At 38.7% G+C, this 23601-nt stretch overlaps 1 protein-coding gene across 1 annotated transcript in view; it reads left to right on the forward strand.

Annotated features, from left to right (window-relative positions):
* Positions 1–5979: 5979 nt before the first annotated feature.
* The window catches only part of RNF19A (ring finger protein 19A, RBR E3 ubiquitin protein ligase), a 52172-nt gene continuing 34550 nt past the window's right edge, over positions 5980–23601 (forward strand). Inside the window, exon 1 of the mRNA XM_036072742.2 lies at positions 5980–6119. The gene's annotated coding sequence lies outside the window, so the exon portion shown is untranslated. The remainder of the gene's footprint in view (positions 6120–23601) is intronic.

The raw sequence follows: 23601 nt of genomic DNA on the forward strand, positions 1-23601 counted from the left end.
AGGATGTGAACCAGAAGGGCAAAATTTTTCAGGACAGCAGTTACCTGGGGAAGAGAGAAATGGGACTGGGGTGGAGGGAGGTAAAAAGGAGGTTTCAACTCTATAATGTTTCATTTCTTTTGCTTTAAAAAATAATACAAGAAAAAATGTTAATATTTGTTCTTTCAGGCGCTACATGGCTTTGTTCCCTTATTCTCTGAAAGTTTTGTATTTTAAGAAAGGTAAATGGGTATATTCATGCTGATAAGGGGCAGAGACCACTATAATCAGCATGATCTCCATAAATTTAGGGTGAAAATGTTTTGAAGCAGATTTAACTACTTGCCCGATTTATCCATAAAATAACATAGACTATGTAGCGTTGAGTCTTGTAAATTCAGTGCAACCTCCAAAATAAACTAGTTGTAAAATGTATTTCTCAGTAGTTTCATTAAAGTGAATTTCTTTATGTGGTTTTATGTTATCTACAAACCACAGGGAGCCAACCTCCCCCTCCCCTGACTCCTGCAATATTTTCATATTGTAAAGGCCAGCAGTAAAAATAATTGTCTGGACACTGTTACAGGTCACATACTTCTGGCCAAAGACTTCTTCTCATGGGTCATTATTATTATCTGGACTGCACATTCTCAAATCTGATTCCCTGACCTGCCCCCCTCCTCTCCCTTTCTTCACGTCCAACAGCACAGGATTTCATTATGAAGGTAAACACCCCTGTATGCTATCTAATTAGGCAACGCAGTTTCTGTAGCGAGTGTTCCTCGTTGCATTATTTGGTATAAGGTTCTGGGTCATATCTAAAAATATTGCAGCTTGAAAATTAATCTAATCTTTTGTTCGTTTCCTTTTGTTTGAATCTTTTCACTTTCTAAATAATGAGGTAGTTGAAGAATGCTAAATCCAGCATTACTTAAAATGCTATTCATTTTGTTAATACTATATTTTGAAGTGAGGAAATTATTCGTTGTGTACATTTTAAAATAATCCCTTTTGGTTATATAACTAGCAATCAGTACCAGTTTGTTTGTGGGCATGTGTTCATACACATTTTTTTATACCTGCCTTGTTTCAAAAAGGATAAAAGATGACTTACGGAGACATACAACATAGCACCGGAGAAATTAAATCTGAAGTTAGTGAAGAAATGGAAACAGTCACTCTTAAGTAGGTAAAGTGCATCCTGTTCAGTCTTATATACAGGCCAGAAGGAGGCCACATAATACAGCTCTAAACTTCCTCATAGCCAAGAGAAATACTGTCAGTTCCACAATTAGGTATCCAGAAGACAAAACAAATGGGGTTAATAAACAAGGGAAAAGGGAAACATAACTATTCCAGGTGCTAAAATCAAAGGAAAACATTTTCCAGATACAGTCAGAGAGAGTAAATATAGCAACAATTTTCATGGTCCTTTCTTATAAATCCCTTAATGTAAGTCCAAAGTATTACACCAAAGTAAATTCATTAAGGAAATCTGAGAGGAAAGAGTCATGGCATGGGACTGGAGACTGGGAAGGTAGGAAGAGAGTGGGCTAGACACAAGCCAAGAGTTAAAGGGTAGCAACTGTTGGTTTTGATGTGAGGCTCATTACCAGGCTGATGATATAATGTGTCTAACCCAGGACTCTTTGAGAGTGAAAGGGGTACCATCAATAATTAAGCCCCCACAACAGGTATAAGCCAGGATTTTTCTGAGCAAACTGGGACATATGGTCATTTTAAGTCCTTGCTCATCACCCACTGACATCCTGCTTCCAGTGCAGCCCACCACTGTGGACCTAGTCAGCCAAACTCACCCTGTCCCACATGCAGTAAGTCTAATCAGCTCTAGTTTTAGGGGGCTCTGGGGATTTCTAGCCCAGGTGACCAACTCAGGGTAGGCTAACTCATGAATCAAACAAATAGGAAATGTAATTAAGAAAGACTGGAATAAGCAATGGGTAACAGGGGTCTGAGGATCCAGTCTCCACCAAGAGAAGGTTAAAGGAGATATCACTTCTGATAATGGGTGGGAGGGAGAAAGAATCAGACTGTAGGTAACTGGATGGGTCCCATGAAAAGGAATGAGATACCCTCCTTCCTAGAGAGCCCAATGAGAGATCCTGTGGAAGAAAACTGCTTGAAGTTGGGATATTATCATAATGGCTGAAGCTCTTAAGCTGTAGTTCTTAAATGTGTAATATGAATTACCCGGACAGTTTGTTAAAAACTAGATTCCAGGACCCCAACCTCACAGATGATGATTCTGTAAGTCTGAGATGGATCCCAGGAGTCTATTTTAACAGGTGCTCCAGGTGATGCTGGCAATGGCGGTTCAAGCCTGGACTTTGACAAATACCACCCTAAAAGCTGATTAACAGCCCTTTGGGGAGTCTAGTCTTCCCACAAGAAAGAGTACCTTGGGCTGGCTTTGGGGAGGATATGGTGCCGTTTCCCCTATGGAAGGTGGTGAGAGATGGAGCAGGGAGAAGAGGTGGATCTGAGCAACTCAGCTTTCAGCCACCTGAAGGATTTTTCCATTGAAGGGCCTAGATTTCTCAATTTGGAAGAGAAAAGTCCTTTCCTCTCCAGATTCCCTATATGGTCCTAACAAGTAAGAGAACCACCCGAGCAGGGATGCAGATGACCCCATTTTTAAAATCCTAGCTGGATTAACTCCCACTCTAGCCAGCTTCCCTTTATGTAGTAAAAGCACCTAGTATTTACTGATGGTTTACTACATGCCAAGCTTAAGAGCTGTATCTGCTTTTACTCGTTTAGTCCTGAGAACAACCCAACTTCCACTCCCCCTGCTTGTGCGCGTGCTTTCTCTCTCTCAAATAAAAAAATAAATAAATAATGTTTAAAAAAAATAGTACCTATCTTTTGGGACTCTTATGATAATTAAATGGCTTAATACTTATAAAGCACTTAGAACAGTGCCTGTCAGGTAACATGTATTCAATAAAGAGTAGCTGCGTTGTTCTCTTTCTCTCATTCCCTGCTTTCACTCCATTCAAGCAAGTCTTACCAATTCTGCCTCTAAAACAAATACCAAAACCATCTTCTCCTGCCTCCACCTTGGTCCAAAGAACTATGATTTCTTTCCTGGATTCTTGAAGTAGCCTCATAACTGATCTCCCTGCTTCCACTCTTGCTCTGCCACAATCTGATCCCCAGAGCAACCAGAGTGATCCTTTCTAGAGGTAAATCAGGTGTCATTCCACTTAAAAATCTGTTGTGTCTGACTGCACATCACACCAGCCATTTAGAATTCTCCTTATCATGATCTCAAAATGTCTTAAATAATCTGGGTTCCTCATACCTCTCTAATCCCATGTGGTATACTCCCTCTTACTATGCTTCAGCCTCTAGCTACCTTGAACTTGGCAAGTTTGTCTTGCAAGGACCTTTGCACCTGCTGTTCCCTCTACCTTCCCCACCCCTTAACTTGTTTGCCTCCTTCTTGTCTTGAAGAACCCAGCGCAAATGTCAGAGGAGCAGACTTTAGTTTGAGACGCTAAACTAAGGTAACAGCCTCCCTGGTTTCTATGTGTCACACAGGTAAATTTATTTCCTTTCCTTTATTTCTTTGTTGTTTTTTCTGCCTTTCCCAACTGTGCCACCCCACTCCCCTAGACTGTAAGCTCTATGAGACCAGATACAAGGGCTGTCTTTTTTATTGCTGTATTCCCAGTTTCTGGGAAACTCTCCCCCTACACACACACACACACACACACACACACACACATACACACACACACACACGGCACTCAATTAATATTTACTGAATTGATTCTGAATGAATTAGAAGAGAGTAGGGAAAGAAAGGAGAATACTATTATATTATGCTTTTGCTGTAATCTGGTGAGAAATGATGAGGCCCTAGCAGTGGTTTTCAACCATGGCTATGCACTGGAATCACCTGGAGAGGTTTTGTTTTGTTTTGTTTTGTTTTGTTTTAAGCCTCATGCCTGAGCGCCATCTCAGAGATTCTGACTTAATCGGTGGAGGCAGTCTGGGCATCAGGACTTTTTTTAAAGCCCCTCAGGGTATTCTGATGTGCAAAGTGTAAATTACTGCCCTAAAGGCAGAAGGGGGATATAGAAGAGAGAGTACAGGAATATTTAACAGAACTTAAGGTTAATTATGAATTGGAAGTGACTGAACCGGGGTTGCTTGGGAAGAATCCTAGATTTCTGGGTTGGGCCGGGGTGAATGAGAGACACAAGTTTTGAGGAAAAGAGAAGTTCTGTCTTGGACAGGCTGAGTTTGAGGTACCCGTGGGGATTCAAGTGGAGATGTTCAATATATATTTGTTGTTGTTTTTAATAGATGTTGCCTTAGTGAAGAGTAGGGAAACCCTCTAGTTTTCAGGAAGCGGGAAAAGGCATCCCTGGAAAAGATGACAATTGTACAGAGTACAAGACCATTTCCACTTTGCACAGCCTCTTTCCTCAAAACCTCCTTCCAAGCCAATGCCCCATCTGTTCTGAAATGTTCAGCATGTTGATATATTCTTAAGGATTATATTATGTATGAGTACTGTTCCATAAATCCATTTAACTTATACTATTCTTGTACTACTTGTACAAAGTATTCCATTGATTAAATTGTAGGCAGCCTTCAAGTAGTATTTAAAGGAATATATAACAGCTTTAAAACTTCCAATAAATGAAAATAAACATACCCATCATGACTTCCTTTAAGATTTGTGGTAAAAAAAAAAAAAAATACTTGGACCTAAACTGCTTAGCTTGTTTAGTTTTCTAATTGGTAAACATTTACTGGGTTACCAAAGATACCAAGTACTGTCTGAAAGACCATAGCTCCTTGGTTTGTTTCTAATTTAAATTAGACACACTAAAAGAAGGACTGATAGGGTGATATATTTAGTTAAGTAACAGATGGCGAATGGACATTCTGTCCAGCATCCATCACATTCCATTTCTCAGTATTCCAAGGAAAAGTGACTCTAAATCTTGAAATCAACTATGAAGGAATGGACCAGGTCTGTACTGAATGTTTATTCAACTAAAAAGAACTGATACTAAACCATACGCAGGTTAAAAAATTCAAAGGAGATGTATGACTGGCTTAAAGGATAGGAGGGGATGGAACAGATAAAGCTGGATTAATGTAACTCAGAATGTATCCGTAAGTACTGAAGTATGAATTCTGAATACTTAAGCGATTTTGAAATTAAGAGATGTGGGGGAGAGGAAGAGGCGAGTGGCAGATATTCTCTGCACCCTCACATAGGGTATTAAATCGTGGCTAAGTGCTGGGGCTAGCAGCCCCTGAGGAAGAATGAGGTCTCTTCAAACTGTAAGAACGAAGAGGTGGGAGCGCCGCCACTCTTGGGGAAGACATTTCCACGCAGAAAGGAGCAGAAACTCGCAGCAACATCCCGGCCTTGCTCTCCCTGGGGGCTGCCAACCTAACAGGTGAACCGTGAGAACACAAAGAAACGAATAATAAATGGCGTGCGGAATGCCAAAAGCCAGGGTCCTCAAGTCCAAGCATCTACCACCGCGTCGGGAGCAGCTCCAGCCACCCCAACCATCCTCGGAGGCGACACCTGCTCCACAGCCCCGCCCGCTCGGGGCGAAGTGCTGCTTGCCCAGGGGCAGAAAGGGCAGCTGACTTGCCCGCGTAGGGGACGAACGGGACGCTGCCCTCTCAACCACCCGGTCGCAGGCGGAACACGCCACGACGGGCCGAGCCGAACTTGCGCGAGTGAACGACAGCATCCCAGAGCCGCCCGCGGCGGGCCCGGTGGGCGTGACGCCATGACGCACGGCACGCGGGCGGCGCGCCGGGGCGGGGCGGGGTGGCCGGGGGCGGGAGGAAGGAGTGGGAGGAGGAGGCGGAGACAGCGGGGGCTGAAGCAGGGGGAGAATGGCAGTTGGGGCGCTGGTTCCCGGGAACAGCCGTCAAGACAGAACTGCGGAGGAGGAGTTCGGGAAAGCGGCCGTCGGGACCCCTCTTCTGCGTTCCCCCCGCCCCAGCTGAGAGGCGTCTCGGCGGGTCTGAGGAGCCCTCCTCCGTACTTCCTTCGGCTTCTGCCGCCGCCGCCGCCGAGAGATGGGCCTCCTCACCCGCACTCCGGCACCCGCCGCCGCTCTGAGGAGTTGAAGGTACGGGCGGCACTGGAAGAGGTTGCGCCTGGGTGCGGGAGGACAGGGGCGGCTCCCGTTTCCGACTCGAGGCGCTCCGGCACGGCAGCTGCCCTCGCGCCCCTTCCCGGAACGGAAATGGATTCAGAAATCCCACGGGAAAGGCGCCCCCTCTCGGGCTGGGCCCCGAGCAGGGGCCGGGGCCGGTCCTGGGGCCGGTCCTGGGGGTCAGGCCTCGGGCTGGGTCCGCGTCCACCGCCCGCACCCGGCGCTGGCGCCCCCTGGGCCGCGCTGACTGAGGCGGAGCGTGGGATCCGCCCCGAGCTCTGCCCTCCCGGCCCGGGCAGTCTGGAGTCGGCGGCCAACCCAGCAGTGTTGTGACGGGCCGAGGCGGCGCTCCCTTGCAGCACTTCCCGGGCGGCTGAAGCTGCCGACACCAAGGGCGGCCGCCGCGGGGAGGCAGCGGGGGTGGAGCGCATTCCTGATGGGTGAAATCGGCTGTAACGGGACCGATTTCCGGGCCTCGCTGCGAATTCAGAGCTGGGGCGAGAGCCCCCAACCTCTGCTGCAGGGGGCTCTAGGGAAGGGGTGGCATGCACCCGGGAGGATTCATCCGGGAGAACTGCCATCCCCTTCAAAAGCAGAAATTAAACAGACGAAAAACGGTGTTGCCTTGGGGTTAAAGTATACGTTAATAGGGGTCTATCCAGGATTGTCTCTCTCTTGCTAAACCTTCAGGGTGTTCCTAGCCTTCACCCAGCAAGAAACGCCACGATTTTTAATTTCCAGTTTTCCCTGTCATCTGGGTTTCCCTCTCTCGTTGCTCTTTCCCCCCATTTCCATTAATGGGAAGAAGAAAAAGAAGTTTAGGGTTCATTAGCCCCGCGACAAGGGCAATAAATAAAAGAGGGGAGAGAGGGGCTAAGGCTATATATGGGAGAAAGAAAGGTCCTAATTTTTCCCATTGGTCCTTAAAGGTGGAAATACGCGAACGGTGCTTTATTCTGGTTAATGTTTACCATTCAAAACGTTGCAGAATGTTCTGTTGGGTTTACGTTGGAAAAGACAATGTTTCCGTGCTGCTGCTATTTTCAAACCCAGGTGTTGACTAGAAATGCTAGTTTTAAATGTTAGTAAACAGTGGAGGCATAAAGCAATCTTTCCCCATGGTTGCCTTAAAATGTTTGTGATCTTTTCTTTCCGTTCCACTTTTTTTTTCTTTTTGTAAGAACATGGCTGTCTTACTCATTTTTTATTATTTTAACCTAGATTCCTTGACTCTTGGTTATACGAAGTATGACGGTATGCCTTATTTTCATTTTCAGTTTTGCCATTAACCGTCTTAATAGGCAGCTTTCCACGTCTGTTTATAATTCACGCTATTACCGTATTTGCCTTTTTATGCTTCCTTAACACCCAACTGAACTGAATTAAAATGTAAATACTTCTCTCTGTGTAGAAAATGGCGATGATCTATTGTTAACTCTTATTTTCAAATGTTCCCTGCTATTTGGAATTCCATGGTAAAGATTTGGAATTAAGTCCTAGGACTTAATCAAATTATGCAACAACAACAACAACAAAAAGCCCTTTTTCTTTAATATTATTTTTTATTTATACAGTGTAACAAGTTTAAATTTCATGCCTCCATGGAAACTATTTTATTGTCACCACAAGGTGTCTTTCAGAGGGGAAAAAAATTATACTTGGCAACTAATGTTAACATTTTTTTCAATATTGTTGACTTCCAGGAGGATTCCTGTAAGATTAACTTTTTAAAACTGCAGCGCCTTTTAGGAGTTGAAACACAACCCAAGTCTCCAGAGAGTAGCTCCTTAAAATATTGTTTCATTTGGGGAAGGCCTCAATTGATCATTAATTTATATAAAGAACAGTCCATTTTACTATCTAACCAGTGTTGAAATTTCTTTTTAAAATTTTCCTGGTGATTTGTAGAATTTGGGGTGCCTTTTTACTTGACTAAATGAAACCATATTTTTTTCCTACCTAATGTATGAAAGATACTAAGATTAATACCTGTTCTTAAAGATAGCTCAGCATGTTAGTGGAAAATAAATGCGTTTCATAAATTTGAAGTAGGGAAAGTCATAAAGTTATATTTTTGCAGTTGTGAATGTAAGACACTTGGGGCCACCTATCTTTAATGGGATCAGATTGAAAGATACTCTTTGTTCTTATGGGGTTATTAGGTGGAATTAAATACAGATAATTTGAAGCAAATGTTTTTAGCATTTGAAGGAATCTTTATATATTATGGCAGGTTCTGATTTTATCTTAAACACTTAATTTAGGTTTATCACAGAAATTCTTTGGTTTGTAATCATCTCCCACCCTCCCAGCTTTGCTTTGCTTTTTTAATCTGAAGGGCACTGAGGATTGAAAGTGTAGCTTTCTGAATTTATCAAGGGGGGAAGAGGGAGGACAAATATTTGTGATAACATGTTAAAGTCCCTAGTCTAGTGCTGGGCACAGAGTAAGCTGGGGATAAATTTTACATTTACATCTGAATGGTCTCCTTATATTCTCTCTTCAGGTTATAAAGGAAATTTTAGGGAATTATTTGTTTTCCTGATGCTACTAACAAGTGACAGTCGATTGTCAAATGCAGACTGGTTTTGCACTAAGCTTTATGCTCTTTTGTTTGAGGCCTATATGAAAAATAAACCATTTTGGGTTGAAGACCAAAGAAAAGTTGAATTTGTAAACTTATATTTGATTGCATTATATTTGGCAAGTTAGCACTAGTAGTTTGAAAGGACCCATGATCATATATGAAGTACTTTAGCTTAAAGGTTTTGGTTTGACTCCTTTTTAGCAAAATGCTAATCTGATTACTTATGGAGAATAGCTAAATTTTCCTTAGGCAATTTTTTTTTTTTTCCAATCAGGAGTAATTATTATTTTCTTCAGCTTTTTTTTTTTTTTTTTTTGTCATAATAGCTTTTTGTTTGCTGGTAGAAGATGTATAACATTGAAACAACTATGTATATAACCACACCTGCACAGCTATAGACTGAGGATAATGTTCCTTTGCTAACCACATCTGTATTTCAGATGGTGGTAGACTTCAACCAAAAAGGGCAGTGAAATCATTTGGGGTGTTTGAAACTTGGGTACTTCATTTGTTTCTCAATAGCTATCATATGTCAGTAATACTTTCTCTATTAAAGTGGGAAATATTACCACTTTTTGATAAAGTAGTTTTTTTGTATTGCTTTCTTTGTAGCTGTCAATACAACCTGAACTTTTAGTTTATTGATAACAGTTTCTTGACAGCAATGCCATTAGCCTTAAAAACATATATATTCTTTTTTTTTTTTTAAAGATTTTATTTATTTATTTGACAGAGAGAGAGCGAGAGCAGGAACACAAGCAGGGGGAGTGGGAGAGGGAGAAGTAGGCTTCCCAGCAAGCAGGGAGCGTGATGCCGGGGGGGGGGGGGGGGGGGGGGGGGGGGGGGGGGGGGGGGACTTGATCCCAGGACCCCGGGATCACGACCTGAGCCAAGGCAGACGCTTAACGACTGAGCCTCCCAGGCGCCCCAAAACATAGATATTCTTGACCCATTGATGTTACCTGTTACTTTATTTTAAAAACCATTTGCTAGAGAAGTACTACTAGTTAATTTGTTTTAGAAGTCCTATTTGGAATAGTTTTCTTATGTGAAAGCCTTAGTGGGACAAAACTAATGAGTTGTTGTTTTATCTCTCAAATAAGTTTGTGCATTGGATTATGAAGCAAAATCCTACAGAAATCACCAAGTTTAAGCCCAAAAGAAACTTCAAATCTCAGTCTTGGGTCCAAAAAACTGGAGTTGGCTGCCCAAAATTATGTACACTTTACATTTTCAACCTCTTTCCTTCTTTGGAGACCCCTGAAAGTATAAATAGCCCTGCTGTAATGTGAATAGCAGGCAGGTTGCCAGTTGAAGAGACCTTCTGGGAGAGGTGAGCCATAAAGAGGGAGCAGACTAGTTAGAGGGAGGGATCAAGAAACCGGGAGAAGCTATTGGGAATGTGATAGTATTAGGCTTCCAGATAAACATTATATAGCATGTATCACAAAAATAGCCATTAATGTGAATCTTTATGCTTTATATTTTGTAATTTCTAAGTCAAATATTGGCATTTGCTCCCCCAAATAGTAAAATATTCTAAAATTAAATTATCCTTATGCGTTATCGCAAATGTGATAATATATGTGAAATGTGCATTAGAAGTGTAGGAGCTAACTTAAACTCTCTATGGCAGGGACCATTCCCTTTATTCAGCACTTAGCATAAAGCTTTACAGTAATAGATGTTGAATAAGTATGTACTAACTTAGTAAATTATGTATATTGTAAGGTATCTATTTCATAACTTTCTCTACAGCAGGGCTGTCATTATTAATAGAGTCTAATGCGAACTGTAAGTGTAATTTAAGATTTTTCTATTAGATAAATTAAAAGTAAAAAGAAACAGGTGAAAATAATTTTCATAATATATTTTATTTAACCCAGTGTGTCCAAAATATTATCATTTCAGCATATATTAATGAGTCACTTTACATTCTTTTATTCATACTAAGTGTTTGATCCAGTGCATGTTTACACTGAACAGCATAGCTCTAGGAGCATTTTACATGAAATGTTTGTTCCTTTCCACAGAAATTCTATTAAATTAGATGCATTAGATATTTACTACAGACTCCCAGGAAACATCAACCTAAAGACCAATTTGAAAAATCACTAATCAGAAGACAGAGTGGGTCTCTTAAATTAATCACAGAGCTACAAAGAGTGAAATGAAAAGGTTAAAAACCTAGAACGGCCCTAGTCATGCTCAGGTGCATCTGCTTGAATACTCATTTACTTTTTCTCGGAATGCGGCACCAACTTTATTTGGCTGTGGAACTTATCCTAGTGACACTAGTGTTCTAATTTAACTTCTGTATTTTATAAGTGAGAAAACTGTAGTGTAGAGCTACTCAGTCCAATGTATCATCATTAGCCACATGAGGCTATTTAAGTTTAAATTAGTTAACATTTTAAAAAATTTAAATTTCAGTTCCTCAGTTGCACCAGTCACATCTGGAATGCTCTGTAGCCATATGCGGCTACTGGCTACCATAGTGGACCTTGCAGGTCTAGAATATTTCCATCATTTCAGAAAGTGCTGTTGGATAGTGCTGGTCTAAAGATTTATCCACACAGCTATTGTGGTAGAGCCAAAGTTTCAGACCACTTTCTCTTATCTTCAGACTGAAATTTCATTAATCACCGGTTTCTGAATGATCACATTAATCTTTTTGTTTACAAATCTCCATTTGCTTCTCACAGATAAATTTCAAGTTTTCATGGCATTCAAAACCTTCCACAATCTAATCTTAGTCTCTCACCATTCTGCAAAAAAAACCCACACTGAAGCCAGTTAATCTGTTTGGTAAATATGTTAATAAAACATCCATAGTTTCACCCCCATGACTTTTCCTAGGCCTTTGTCTCTGCCTGGAATACCCTTTTCCATCTTCTCTGCTTATCTAAGGTCCTGCTCTTCTTTCACGGCCTGACTCCTATCTTATCTCCACAAATCATTCCAGGTTGGTGATTCTAAATAAACTACTAAAAATTTTTCTGAGATATTATTAACAGGTTCCAGACATGAGTGGGAACATATCTTTTGAGGACCATCATTCAACTTACTACATGATGCCAGAAATTTTTACTAAGGACATTAGTAAAGTGTATTATGTTAATGCAAAAAGCCAAAGGATATTCATCCATAATAAAATTTTTTTAAGTTTTTTTTTTTTTTTTTTTTATGGTATTGTTTGCCATAAGGAGACATCTGTTTGATTTGGCTCTGTAGAACTGCTTATCAGGTAACCACTGCCACCCTTGATTTGGATGAAAGAATTGGTCATTGTGCTATACATAATATATCTTGTGATGATAGGCTTTTCTAAATGGTTGTTTTATTTCCCCCTTCACACCCACTTATCAGTCCCTACCCCTCTTTCCAAAGGATTTTATTTCACTATTTTAAGAATGCCTGTTTAAGAAGTGTTGGTTATTCATATAAACAAAAATTGAAGGATAGATTAGTTCAGGCAGTGTTTATGTAGATCAGAGATTTAAAATCTGGTGCTGCAGTGGACCTGCTCACCTTTCCAGATTCTTCCTACTACAGGAACATCTTGTATTGATTTATTAATTGTAACTGATTCCAATGTGGGAGGTAACAAGACCTTCATATGCAGTAGTCTCATGGGAGCTTCTTTCTTTTGCTTTTATACTTAGACTGGCTATGACAAGTTACTAATGAAAAAAAATCTCTTCTGTAACAGTCTTGTCTGAGTAGTTCAGAGTGTTTCAAAGATATACTTTAATACTAATCCAATGAAATAGATGATAGCACATTTTCCCTTATTTTATAGACAGGGAAAAAGAGTGAAGCACATTCTGGGAGAGTTGTAAAGCCAAGAGAAGTCCTGTATCCTGACTTTCAGTTCAACTTAGTAATTCTAGTTCAGTGACATATATGCTTCTGTATTTGGTCTCAGAAGAAGGCTATCAGAAAGGCAAAGATTATACTCATTCCACTGGATTTACTAAAACAAAAGAGTATAGGGCACCTGGGTGGCTCAGTCGTTAAGCTTCTGCCTTCGGCTCAGGTCATGATCCCAGGGTCTTGGGATCGAGCCCCGCATCGGGCTCCCTGCTCCGCAGAAAGCCTGCTTCTCCCTCTCCCACTCCCCCTGCTTGTGTTCCCTCTCTGGCTGTCTTTCTCTCTGTCAAATAAATAAAAAACCTTTTAAAAAATAAAAATAAAAAAAACAAAAGAGTATATTAACATTTTAGAGAATTTGGAGGTATTTTTATAACAAAAATTATCTCAGAAAAATCTTTTAATTATCCACTTTTAACCTTAGAGTATGCTATATATTAAAACTGTTTGAATCATAGTGTTACTAAGGGGCCTTTGACATTATCTGGTTCAGTTACTTCAACTTGCAAATAAGGAAATTGAAACTCAAAAAAGTAGATAGACCTGGCTGAGATTTCAGACAAGGTTAGTATTTCCCTTCTGTTAATTTGTAGCAATGAGTATTTTAACCAGTTCAAAAATTTTTTGACAACTAGATACTTTTTTAAAAACCTTTTTTAAAACTTCTGAATGTCTCTAGGCATTCCATCATGCCTGACATTTTGAATGTTTCTGGGTACTCTGTCATGCCCAGGATTTTGCATTATGCTTTCCTATTTCCCTATTGCTTTGCCCTTCTGAACAAAGAGGGCCTCGAATGAGGCAGCCAAAATGTTTTTAATCTTTTTCTTATTGGAAAAATGGAATGAATAATGCTTTTGCTTTCTGCAGCAGCTTACTTTTTGTAATAGATTAAGTAATTAGTATTATTTGTAATGAGTATTATTAAAACCACGAAGTACCATTCTATTCTACCTCCCAAGAATAGGCTTCAAGGTAAATGTGGTAGGTAAATGTGGCATGTGTATGTTTGTGAAGCTGTTTAAGAACTATCTCTTTGGAGAGGCTTTGTGGAATATGGGAATAGTGTGCTCTGAACTTTTAGTTTCTTTTTCTGTGAAATTGTAGAAACTATTTAAAGGACAGAGCTCAAAATAGTGTATTTGAATCATTCTAAAAAACTTGCTGGAAACTGATACTTGCCTGTGCTAATGATCTGTTTGAATTACCCCCACCTCATCCATTTATAAGTAGTTGAATCAAAATTGTCCATTTTTAATATTAGAAAGACCACGGGATGCCTGGGTGGCTCAGTCAGTTAAGTGTCCACCTTTGGCTCAGGTCATGATCCCAGGGCCCTGGGATTGAGTCCCGCATCAGGCTCCCTGCATGGGCTCCTTGCTCATCAAGGAGCCTGCTTCTCCCACTCTTGCTGCTCACTCTCTCTCTCTCTGACAAATAAATAAATAAATCAAAATATATTTGATTTATAAATAAATCAAAATATTTTTATCAAAATAAAAATATATCAGACCACTTGAGGTAGGTTTGTAGCTATATAAACATAAGACTAAAAACATTTATATTTACCTTAGAGAAATTAATATACTATAATGATGTATCCCAAACTTCCAAATGGCTAACTTTTCTGATTACATTAGAAAAGCCCTCTCAGAGCCAACAATTTGTTTTGTTTTATCTAACCTTAAAGTGTGATAATCTTTCTAACAGTTTTATCCAGTAGGTGGTTTAGTTACATTTGTGCCATCTTCTTAGATATTTATATTAGTTTGGCTAATATTTGTAAGGTAGTTAATATGTGCCATACTCTATGCTGCATTCTTTGTATATGTTATTTCATTTAATCCTAATCTGGTGGGGTGCAGGTATTATTATTATTACTCCTATTTTATAGTTGAAGAAACTGTCTTAGTAATTTAACTCAATGTCACACAGCACAGTAAGTGTCAGAGGCTGAACTTGAACCCAGACTTGTGACTCCAAAGCCCATGCCTTACTTTCTGGATAAAAAGTTGCTGTCATTACCCCACATGTGTATAGTATTTAAAAACCCCTGCCCCCGCCCCCCCAGCTACTCTAAATTTTTTACCTCATTTTATTTTCCCCCACAAAGGTAGGTTAAGATAATTGTGTGTGAAACAACCCCAAAATCTCATGGTGGAGCAGAATAAAAGTTTATTTCTCACACAAAGAACCATGTGGATGACTCAGGTATCCACATTCCTTCCATCTTGTGACTCAGCTGCCCCTATGGCCTACTTGGAGTCACCACTAGGATTACTACATTCAGCAAGCCAGTGTGGGAAGAGAGAGAGTTCAAAGATGTGTGAAGGGATGATTTAGAGACCAGTCCTGGAAGGAGCATACATCATTGCATTGGTCAGTACTAGACACATGGCCGCATGTAGCAGCAAGTGGAATGGAAAATGTGGTCCTCCTATGTGCTTGGGAGGAAAATGAAACAGGTGCGTATATAACATCATCTCTGCCACAGTTGTGTTTTCCCTGTTTTACAGATGGTACAGAGAGGTGGTTACTGAACCAAAGCCACAAAACCACTTGGTAGCAATAAATAGAACCCAGATTTCCTTAGAGCTGCATATAATATGCTCATGTTTCTGAGGAGACATTCAAATAATTGAAAGGCATTTAGATTGTATTTCTAGCACCCTTGCTGATTGTTTCTTATTGGACAGCAAATATTTTACCTCTGTGTCCATTACATTTTATTGTCATTGATTTACTTTATGAGGAATGATAAAAACATTTTCCAGTGGTAATTGCCATTTTAAGTGAAGATGACATAATAGCATTAAAATATCTTTACATACATATTATATTCAATTGTCCTTTGAATTTACAATATTGATTAGCCTTTATGTAATTTTATATTTTAAACATGTGATAGATTATTCTAGGCCGTATACATACCTCATGTTTATTCTTGCATTATGAACCTGAGACATTTGTTTTAGGGATGAGAGTTGTTTTTTAACCTTCCCCAAAACTTAACTCTTTTGGAAAGAACTGCAGCTTCAAATCTTAATGGGATACAAGTGCATTCTAACTGAGCTAACAATTAGTACAGATACAAATATCATACTAATATAAATTACTGAGAGCAGAAAATTTACAGAAACTGATGTTAACTTCTACTGGCAAATTAAATTCCAACATCTCAGCGGTAGCTGTTAACCTTTTGTTACACTTTAGACTCCTTGGAGAATCTCTTGAAAGCTATCGATTCTGTCCCTAGAATATACAGTTATTCACAATTTAGTATACCATTTTAGAGATTTCATGGATTTTTTCAAAGCCTATCCATGTATTAGCTGTTATTTTTAAGCATTTTTATCCTTCTCCAAAAATTTATTGTTGTGCCTATTATATTTTTACTTTAACAGGTAGTATAAAGAGATTTTATAATTAATAATTCAGAGTTTTTATAAGAGTGTGTCTTAATAGGGGCGCCTGGGTGGCTCAGTTGGTTAAGCGACTGCTTTCGGCTCAGGTCATGATCCTGGAGTCCCAGGATTGGGTCCCGCATCGGGCTCCCTGCTCAGCAGGGAGTCTGCTTCTCCCTCTGACCCTCCCCCCTGTCATGCTCTCTCTATCTCATTCTCTCTCTCAAATAAATAAAATCTTTAAAAAAAAAAAAAAAAAAGAGTGTGTCTTAATATTATTTGGGCAGCAAGAATTATGCCCAGAACCTGCACTGCTGCAATAGCTGAATTTGGCAGCTATATTGGGGGACAGATCTATTAGAGGAAAATAGGGCATTTCCAAACTTGAGGTTGGCAAAATGAATGATATAACTTAAAAAAAAAAACTTTAGACATTTAAATAATCTTTTTGAGTAAAGCAAACTTTGTTATAATAAACTTTAGTGATTTATCTCTGTTTAGAGAAAGCCATATATGAAAATCCAAGAAAATTAAATGCCTCAGACTTGTCTTAATGAGGTAGTTCAGATTTACAAAAGCACTGTTTACTTTGGGCTAAAATTAGCTTATGTGTGGACACACCTTCTTTTTTTTAATTTTTTTATTGTTAATCACCATACATTACATCATTAAGGACACATCATTTTTAATACATCACTTCTAGTTGTGGTCTGATCAAAAGATGGATTATGATAATTCTGATTTTGGGTAGTCACTACATTAAATTGTACCTAGCCATATTTAAATTTGATAGGTTGTTGTTTGCAACTCTCTATATAGGAGATACTACGGAAAGATAGATACTACTTTTCTCACTGCCTTAGGAACCTTTATTTAACACTGGAGGAAGGGTAGAACCAAAGATATGAGTCAGGTTTTGAAGATTTCCCCCACTGTTTATTTAGCAGTATTGGTTCCTGAAATTATGCACAGTGACCTAAATGAATGTTCTCTATAGTAGGTTTTTATGGTCAATACCAGTGATTCCTTTTTGTATAACTTAAATTGCCAGCTACTTATGGTGTCAGAAAACCATTGTTGTATTGAAAAACAGAGTTGCTTTCAGGGTATATATAGTTTTTTAAAAGAAAGCTTTAAAATGGATTTGATAAGTATTTATTTAGATTATGGGACTACTATATATGCCCAAATATAAAATCAGTTATTCTTTCAAAATTATGTATATGAAAAAAGGGCATCATTTTATTATAATGTAGGTCTTTGCAAAATCACCCATACCATTGTTTGGGGAAGACATAGTCTGAAATGTCTTTTTTCAGTTTTTTAGATGCACTAGAATGAAAATTCCACAGAACAGGGGCCTTGCCTATTTCTATTTTGGTATTATATATCTACTACCTAGAAGAATATCTGGCACATGATAGACATTGGACATATTTATTGAAAGACTACATTAATACTTACACAGTTTACTTATAATAAAAAGGCAAAAAGCTTAACAAATTTAGTTATTCCTAGAAGCCATTACAGTTGCAAGTATTGGATAATGCAAGAACACCTTTTAAAGATCAGTTTTTAAAAGCTGTACAGTAGGGGCGCCTGGGTGGCTCATTGTTAAGTGTCTGCCTTCGGCTCAGGTCATGATCCCACGGTCCTGGGATCGAGCCCCACATCGGGCTCCCTGCTCTGCGGGAAGCCTACTCCTCCCTCTCCCACTCCCCCTGCTTGTGTTCCCTCTCTTGCTATTTTTCTCTCTGTCAAATAAATAAATAAAATCTTTAAAAAAAAAAAGCTGTACAGTAAATTTATAATTTAGAGATAATGTATACTTAATGTTAGGCTAAGATTTCCTATGACAGCATCATATACAGACTCAAGAATACTGTATCTCAGAACCTAGTTGAAGATATACTTTGGAAAACTGTCAGATGTTTTCAAAAAAAATTTATACAGATTTCCTCTTGGGGAAAAGACCATGCAGCGCAGGGCAGCTGGAAATCAAGCAGAAAGTCAGTCTTACTGGTTTGAGGTGTCAAGGAATGAAGTTGGGAGTGCCAGAATTGCTGGAAATTGACAGATTCCAGAAAGGAGGGAGTTACAGTAGGAATGCCTTAAAATCCTGAATTGTGCATGGAAGATACCACTGAGTTCAATGGAAAACAACAGCTGTAAGACTGAAAATGCTGACTAGAGATACTGCAGCTATCCTTAGCAGGGGAGACAATTTGGTTTTTGATTCCTACCAAATTAAAGGGGCTTGGTAAACATGTGTTCTTCAAGACCCATTCTAAAATAGTGTAAACCAAGCCTCCACAAGTCCAACTTGATTAGCCATTGATTTAACTGTCAGGTATAATACAAATCCTCACTCTTCAGGAGAAGATAAGAAACTCTTAAAGTCTCTACAACATCCACAATATCCGGTTTTAATAGGCAATTACTAGGATCAGGAAAATATGACTTAATGACAATACCATCTCTCCCCAAATGGTAGCAGAAGCTAATATTAGCAGAATTAGCAGACTTTAAAAAGCAAGTGTAATATTTTCAATGACTTAAAGGGAGAAGCATGATAATGACTGAACAGATGGGTAATCTCAATGGAGAAGTGGAAACTTTAAAAAGGAACAGACATTCTAGAACTAAGAAGTCCAATATCTGAAATGAAAATTTTACTGAATGGATTTAACAACAGATTGGAGAATGGCAGAGGTAGAATTGGTGAACTTGAAGATCAATAAAAAAATATTTGTCAATCGAAAGAATGGAGAAGAAGCATTACAAAAAATGAACAGAGCCTCGATGGCCAATGGGACAGTATTAAACTATCTAACATATGAATGGCAGAAGGAGAGATGAAACAGGGTAAAAAATATTTGAAGAAGTAATTGCCAGGAAATTCACTTATAGAAGTACCAGAAGGAAACACAAGAGCATTTTAAAAATACACTCTTGGAGTAGGCAAGACTCTTCCAAGACAGGTATAGAACCCAAAAGTCGTAAAGAAAGATATGTGAATTTGAACTCATTAAGAAAATTTGAAATACCTGCATTGGAAAGTTGCCATAAAATCAAGTACAATTTTTTAAAAATATTTTTGACACATAAAAGCAAGTGTTCTTTACATATAAATAGGTTTTACACATCAGTAAGGAAAAGTCCAACAGTGGGATATGAGCATGTGGTTAGGCCATAGAAAGTGAAATATAAATGACTTGTAAACACATGAGAAATACTATAAATATCTTTCCCACCAAAGCAAATGTCCCTCTTTGTCTCCTGGTCTCACATATAATAGCAAATATATAGCCATTGAAATGAATAAGTTTTTTATTCCTCATCTTCTTCCCAACTTCCCAACATAAGTGTTTATTGCTGAAGTTTAATAGCCTGTTATGCTTTTTATACAGAATACAGCATCTAAAATAGAAAGCCTTGTTTATCTTCTTTCTTGACTCTTTGACTTGAATATAAGATAGCTCAGGCTTCACTAGTAACCAAAATTAGTGAGTATAGGAACTCTGGTAGGGATCTCTGTGCCTATTTCCTCTTCACTTAAAAACAAGAAAATGATTTTATATTTAGCTGTTCTCTTCAACAGTGTTAATAAATGTTGTTCCATGCTACTTTCGTTACATGCAAGTTTTTAGAGGTGCAGAACATCTGGGTGTCAAACATCTAAAAAAAATTGAAATTAGAAGTTGTAGGTACTTTTTTTTCACTTAGTATTTAGACCATTAACACAGAATTTTTGGATTTTCTCTATATTTTAGCCTTTCCAAGCAAAAGAAACCTAATTTTAGCTGAATATCAGAGGCAAAAACAGGAGTGTAAAGGAATTTTTTCTTGGGAAGTGCTTTATTTTCCGTAAGCTTTTTTGCCCAGCCTTCTACAATTCCAGAATACCTTCTCGTTAGTTTTAAATTATTTAGCATGTGGGTGGCTATTAGGTGCTATTGAAGTGTTTATGATTAGGAGATGTTTAGTAGGAGAAATCTTAAATCTATAATTCTTGAAGGGACATAGTGTCAAGATACTTAACATGTTTTATTTCTCCTGTAGCACTCGTGTGATAAAGGTTCTTGTCTTTTCACAGTGTAAAAAGCTGGATATAGTTTAATAAGGATCGTACATTGATAGCAAACCAGAAGTAAAGATATGGATAGAATCCTCATTTACTCATTTCCACTTATGTGTATTCTGCATCACAGTTTATTTAGCCAGAGTTTATTAGGCATCTGCTATAAGTTACACATTGTGTTGGGCACTACGGATACAAAGCTTGTGTTACATTTCATTTTAGCTAACATTTAGTATAATGCCAGATTCTGTTAGGTACTTTCAGCACATGTCAACTTCACTTTATTTTCCTAACATCTATTTGAAGTGAGTGGTATCGTCCATATTTTGTAGTGGAGATCACAGACTCAGTATTATAGTTTATATAGGGATTTTATAACTAAAAGTAGCTAAACCAGGTCTTGAGTCCCAAATTCTCTTCTTTATACATCCAGTACTGGATTTTTTTTTTTTTTTAAATTTGCACCTCCAGATCCATTCTTAACCCATCTCTGCCTTGCTCTGTGTACCAGAGGGAGTTGACTTCTAAGAACTGCTTCATTTGGGCTCCTTTGTTGGACTTAGCCAATGTGAGGCATTGGCAGGATATTGGAGAGCCACAGAGAGAAGCTGGATATTGTTCTTCCAATTGCTATTGCACAGCTCCTCTTCAGTAATTGTTCCTCCTGCCCCTTCATTCCAAAGGGTGGCAGTGGGTTCCTGAGTACTTTGCCACCCCTGTTTGGTTCCTTTAACCCTGCCCACACTTTTTTCAATGTGCCCTTCAGTTACCTATTTGAGAGTGCTTTGTTTTTTGCCAGGACCCTGACTGATACATACAGCCTTTCTTAAACTGTGGGCTACTCTTTGTGTGGATTTGAGCCTTCTGACTGTTCTTGTCTATCCTGTGTTTATAAATTGAGTGTTAAAATCTGGTACATATTTTCATTTAAAACAATATTGTAATTGTTGATTAGATGCTTCAACTGGAATGCTCAATTTCTGTAATCTTTACAAAGTATAAAAAATAGTGTGGTGTCAAATTAGATGTATTTTATGAGTCAGTACAAAGTTATCAGCACTTTTACTAAATCTTTGACACATATTGGTAGAAATACCTTTGTTTTGGGCCATTCCTATTTCATAATCCCTCACATATTCTCAAGAGATAGAAAAAAGTAGGGGTACCTGGGTGGCTCAGTTGGTTAAGCGTCTGATGATTTTGGCTCAGGTCATGATCTCAGGGTTGTGAGAATGAGTCCCATGTTGGGTTCAGCACTGGGCGTGAAGGCTGCTTTAAGATTCTCTCTCTCCTCTCCCTCTGCCCACCCCCCAAAAAGTAAAAAAAGTAAGAATCAAGAGACCTTGACTTTAAAGGGATATGAACCCTGAACTAGGGAAGGTTAGATGAACAGGTGCGGGTCTCTGTCCTTCTCAATACCAGTTCTTCAGTTGAAGTCCATTAAAAGGTCAAAAGTGGGGCTCCCTTGCCAGCAATAAAACTAGTTCTCCAACCATTTTTTAAAAGATTTTATTTATTTGTGAGAGAGATTGAGAGAGCATGAGCACAAGCAGGGGGAGCAGCGGGCAGAGGGAGAAGCAGGCTCCCCGCTGAGCAGGGAGCCCAGTGGGGGACTCAGTCCCATCCTGGGATCATGACCTGAGCCAAAGGCAGATGCCTAACCAACTGAGCCACTTAGGCGTCCCTCTCCAGCCGTTTTCTTTAGGGGCATGAGTGTGTAGCAGCAATTGGTAGTCTTGGTTACTTGTTGGAGTTATGCTATACTGAGAACGAGGGAGAGGAGAGACCTTTCTCATTGTTTAATTAACAGGTGACTAGAATTCCTTGTGACATTGATGTGACAATGATTATGATTGTAGATACTTAGTTGAAAATACATACTTTAGGGTCTACTTGTGTTTTATTATTCTTTTCTGTTTCAGTAACTAAACTCTTCTAGCGTCTTTAATTACAGATCCCTGCTTTTATTTTGGGTATTCCCACTAAGCCAGTAACCATAACATTATGGAGCGCAACTTCAGTTATCTTTTCCCCCTCACTGCTTTGTTATCAATGCATTACAGCCTGATAAATCCTTCTGCTAGTACATCAATTTGAAGAGCTTCCAAGATTGGGGGTTATTAGGAGTTGAGGATATTTCAAATTATGTCATTAGTACATTTACTGCCTTTCATCATCTGTTCCTGCTCTGAAATGGTATGAACTATTCTATTATACCATGTAAATATCAGTTTTTATAATAATCTGTTCTGTATTTAATACAGTAGACCTGATATTTCTCTTTGTAGACCTAGTATGAACTAATTGGACTATAAAAAAAAAAATAAATAGAACACATATGTGCCTAGGAGGTATGACAGTGAAATAACAAGACTGATGTTTTCTTGTGGTTATGGAATAGTATCATCACTTCAATGACATTGTGTCATTTTAAGAAATACTCATTTGGCATTTGTTCATGATGTTTATGTTCATGACACCACCTTGGCTCTGTTGTATTAAAGAAATCACAAATATTCAAGTTCTACCTTTAAAAGCTTATTAAAAAATTAAAGATAATCAGGAAAAAAGTAAACAAAATGAAGTTTCATCTGAGTTTTAAAAGTTGAGTACAGTTTGCTTAGGAGGAGAGAAAGGGAGTGGCATTTCAGACAGGAGGAATGGTTTGAATGAGACATGGAGTTGAAGGATAGTTAAAGACTGGCCCCAGATGATGTGTAAGATGTAATTGTCTTTTATTTTCTGAGATAATTTTTGATATCCTGATAGTGACTAGAGAAGTTGTTTCATGAAGGCAGCTGCAGGCAGATAATGGTACTGAGGCCGAGGTATCAGGACACCTGAATTTCCCTTAACCCTATCATTTACTTACCTTGCAATATTTACTCTCTCTGAACTTCAGTTTTCCTATCAAATAAGATTAATAAAACTTTTCTATCGAACAGTGAGGCTTGAATAAGACGCAGATAAAAAGGACTTTTAAACGCTATAGTGGTATTATTATATACAACATATTTTCCCTTCTTTTTCCAACCTGCAACCCAGCCATTTGTTTTAAAACTCAAATAATATTTTTGTCTTAATGGTCCGTGCATTTCAGAGGCAGAACATAATACAGATTCATATAGTTGATAGTTTACTTCAAAAAAAAGTTGAGTTCAAAAAGAATAGTACTATATTAAATGATGCAGATAATAGGTTATTATTTTTCACTGGAGAATGAAGTCAACTTTTTCTAAAAATAAGTTCCTGAATCACTGAAAGTTTTTTTAATTTCACACATTTTGTCATCTGTTCAGATTGGCAGAATTTCTGTAGTACTTTTTTTTTTCCTTAGTGGTTTAGGGTGTAGTCTTAGAAATCCCAAGTTAGCCAAAGTTCCCTTGATTGAGGCATCCCCAGTACTCTTGAGTTACACACTTATAGACACTTCCATGGATTATTTCTGCAGAAAGATAGTCATTAAATTATGTGGATTTTTAAGTAAGTCTCTCTTGTCATCTCTGTGCT

This window comes from Halichoerus grypus, chromosome 5 (genome assembly GCF_964656455.1).
Source record: "Halichoerus grypus chromosome 5, mHalGry1.hap1.1, whole genome shotgun sequence".
Classification (NCBI taxonomy): domain Eukaryota; kingdom Metazoa; phylum Chordata; class Mammalia; order Carnivora; family Phocidae; genus Halichoerus; species Halichoerus grypus.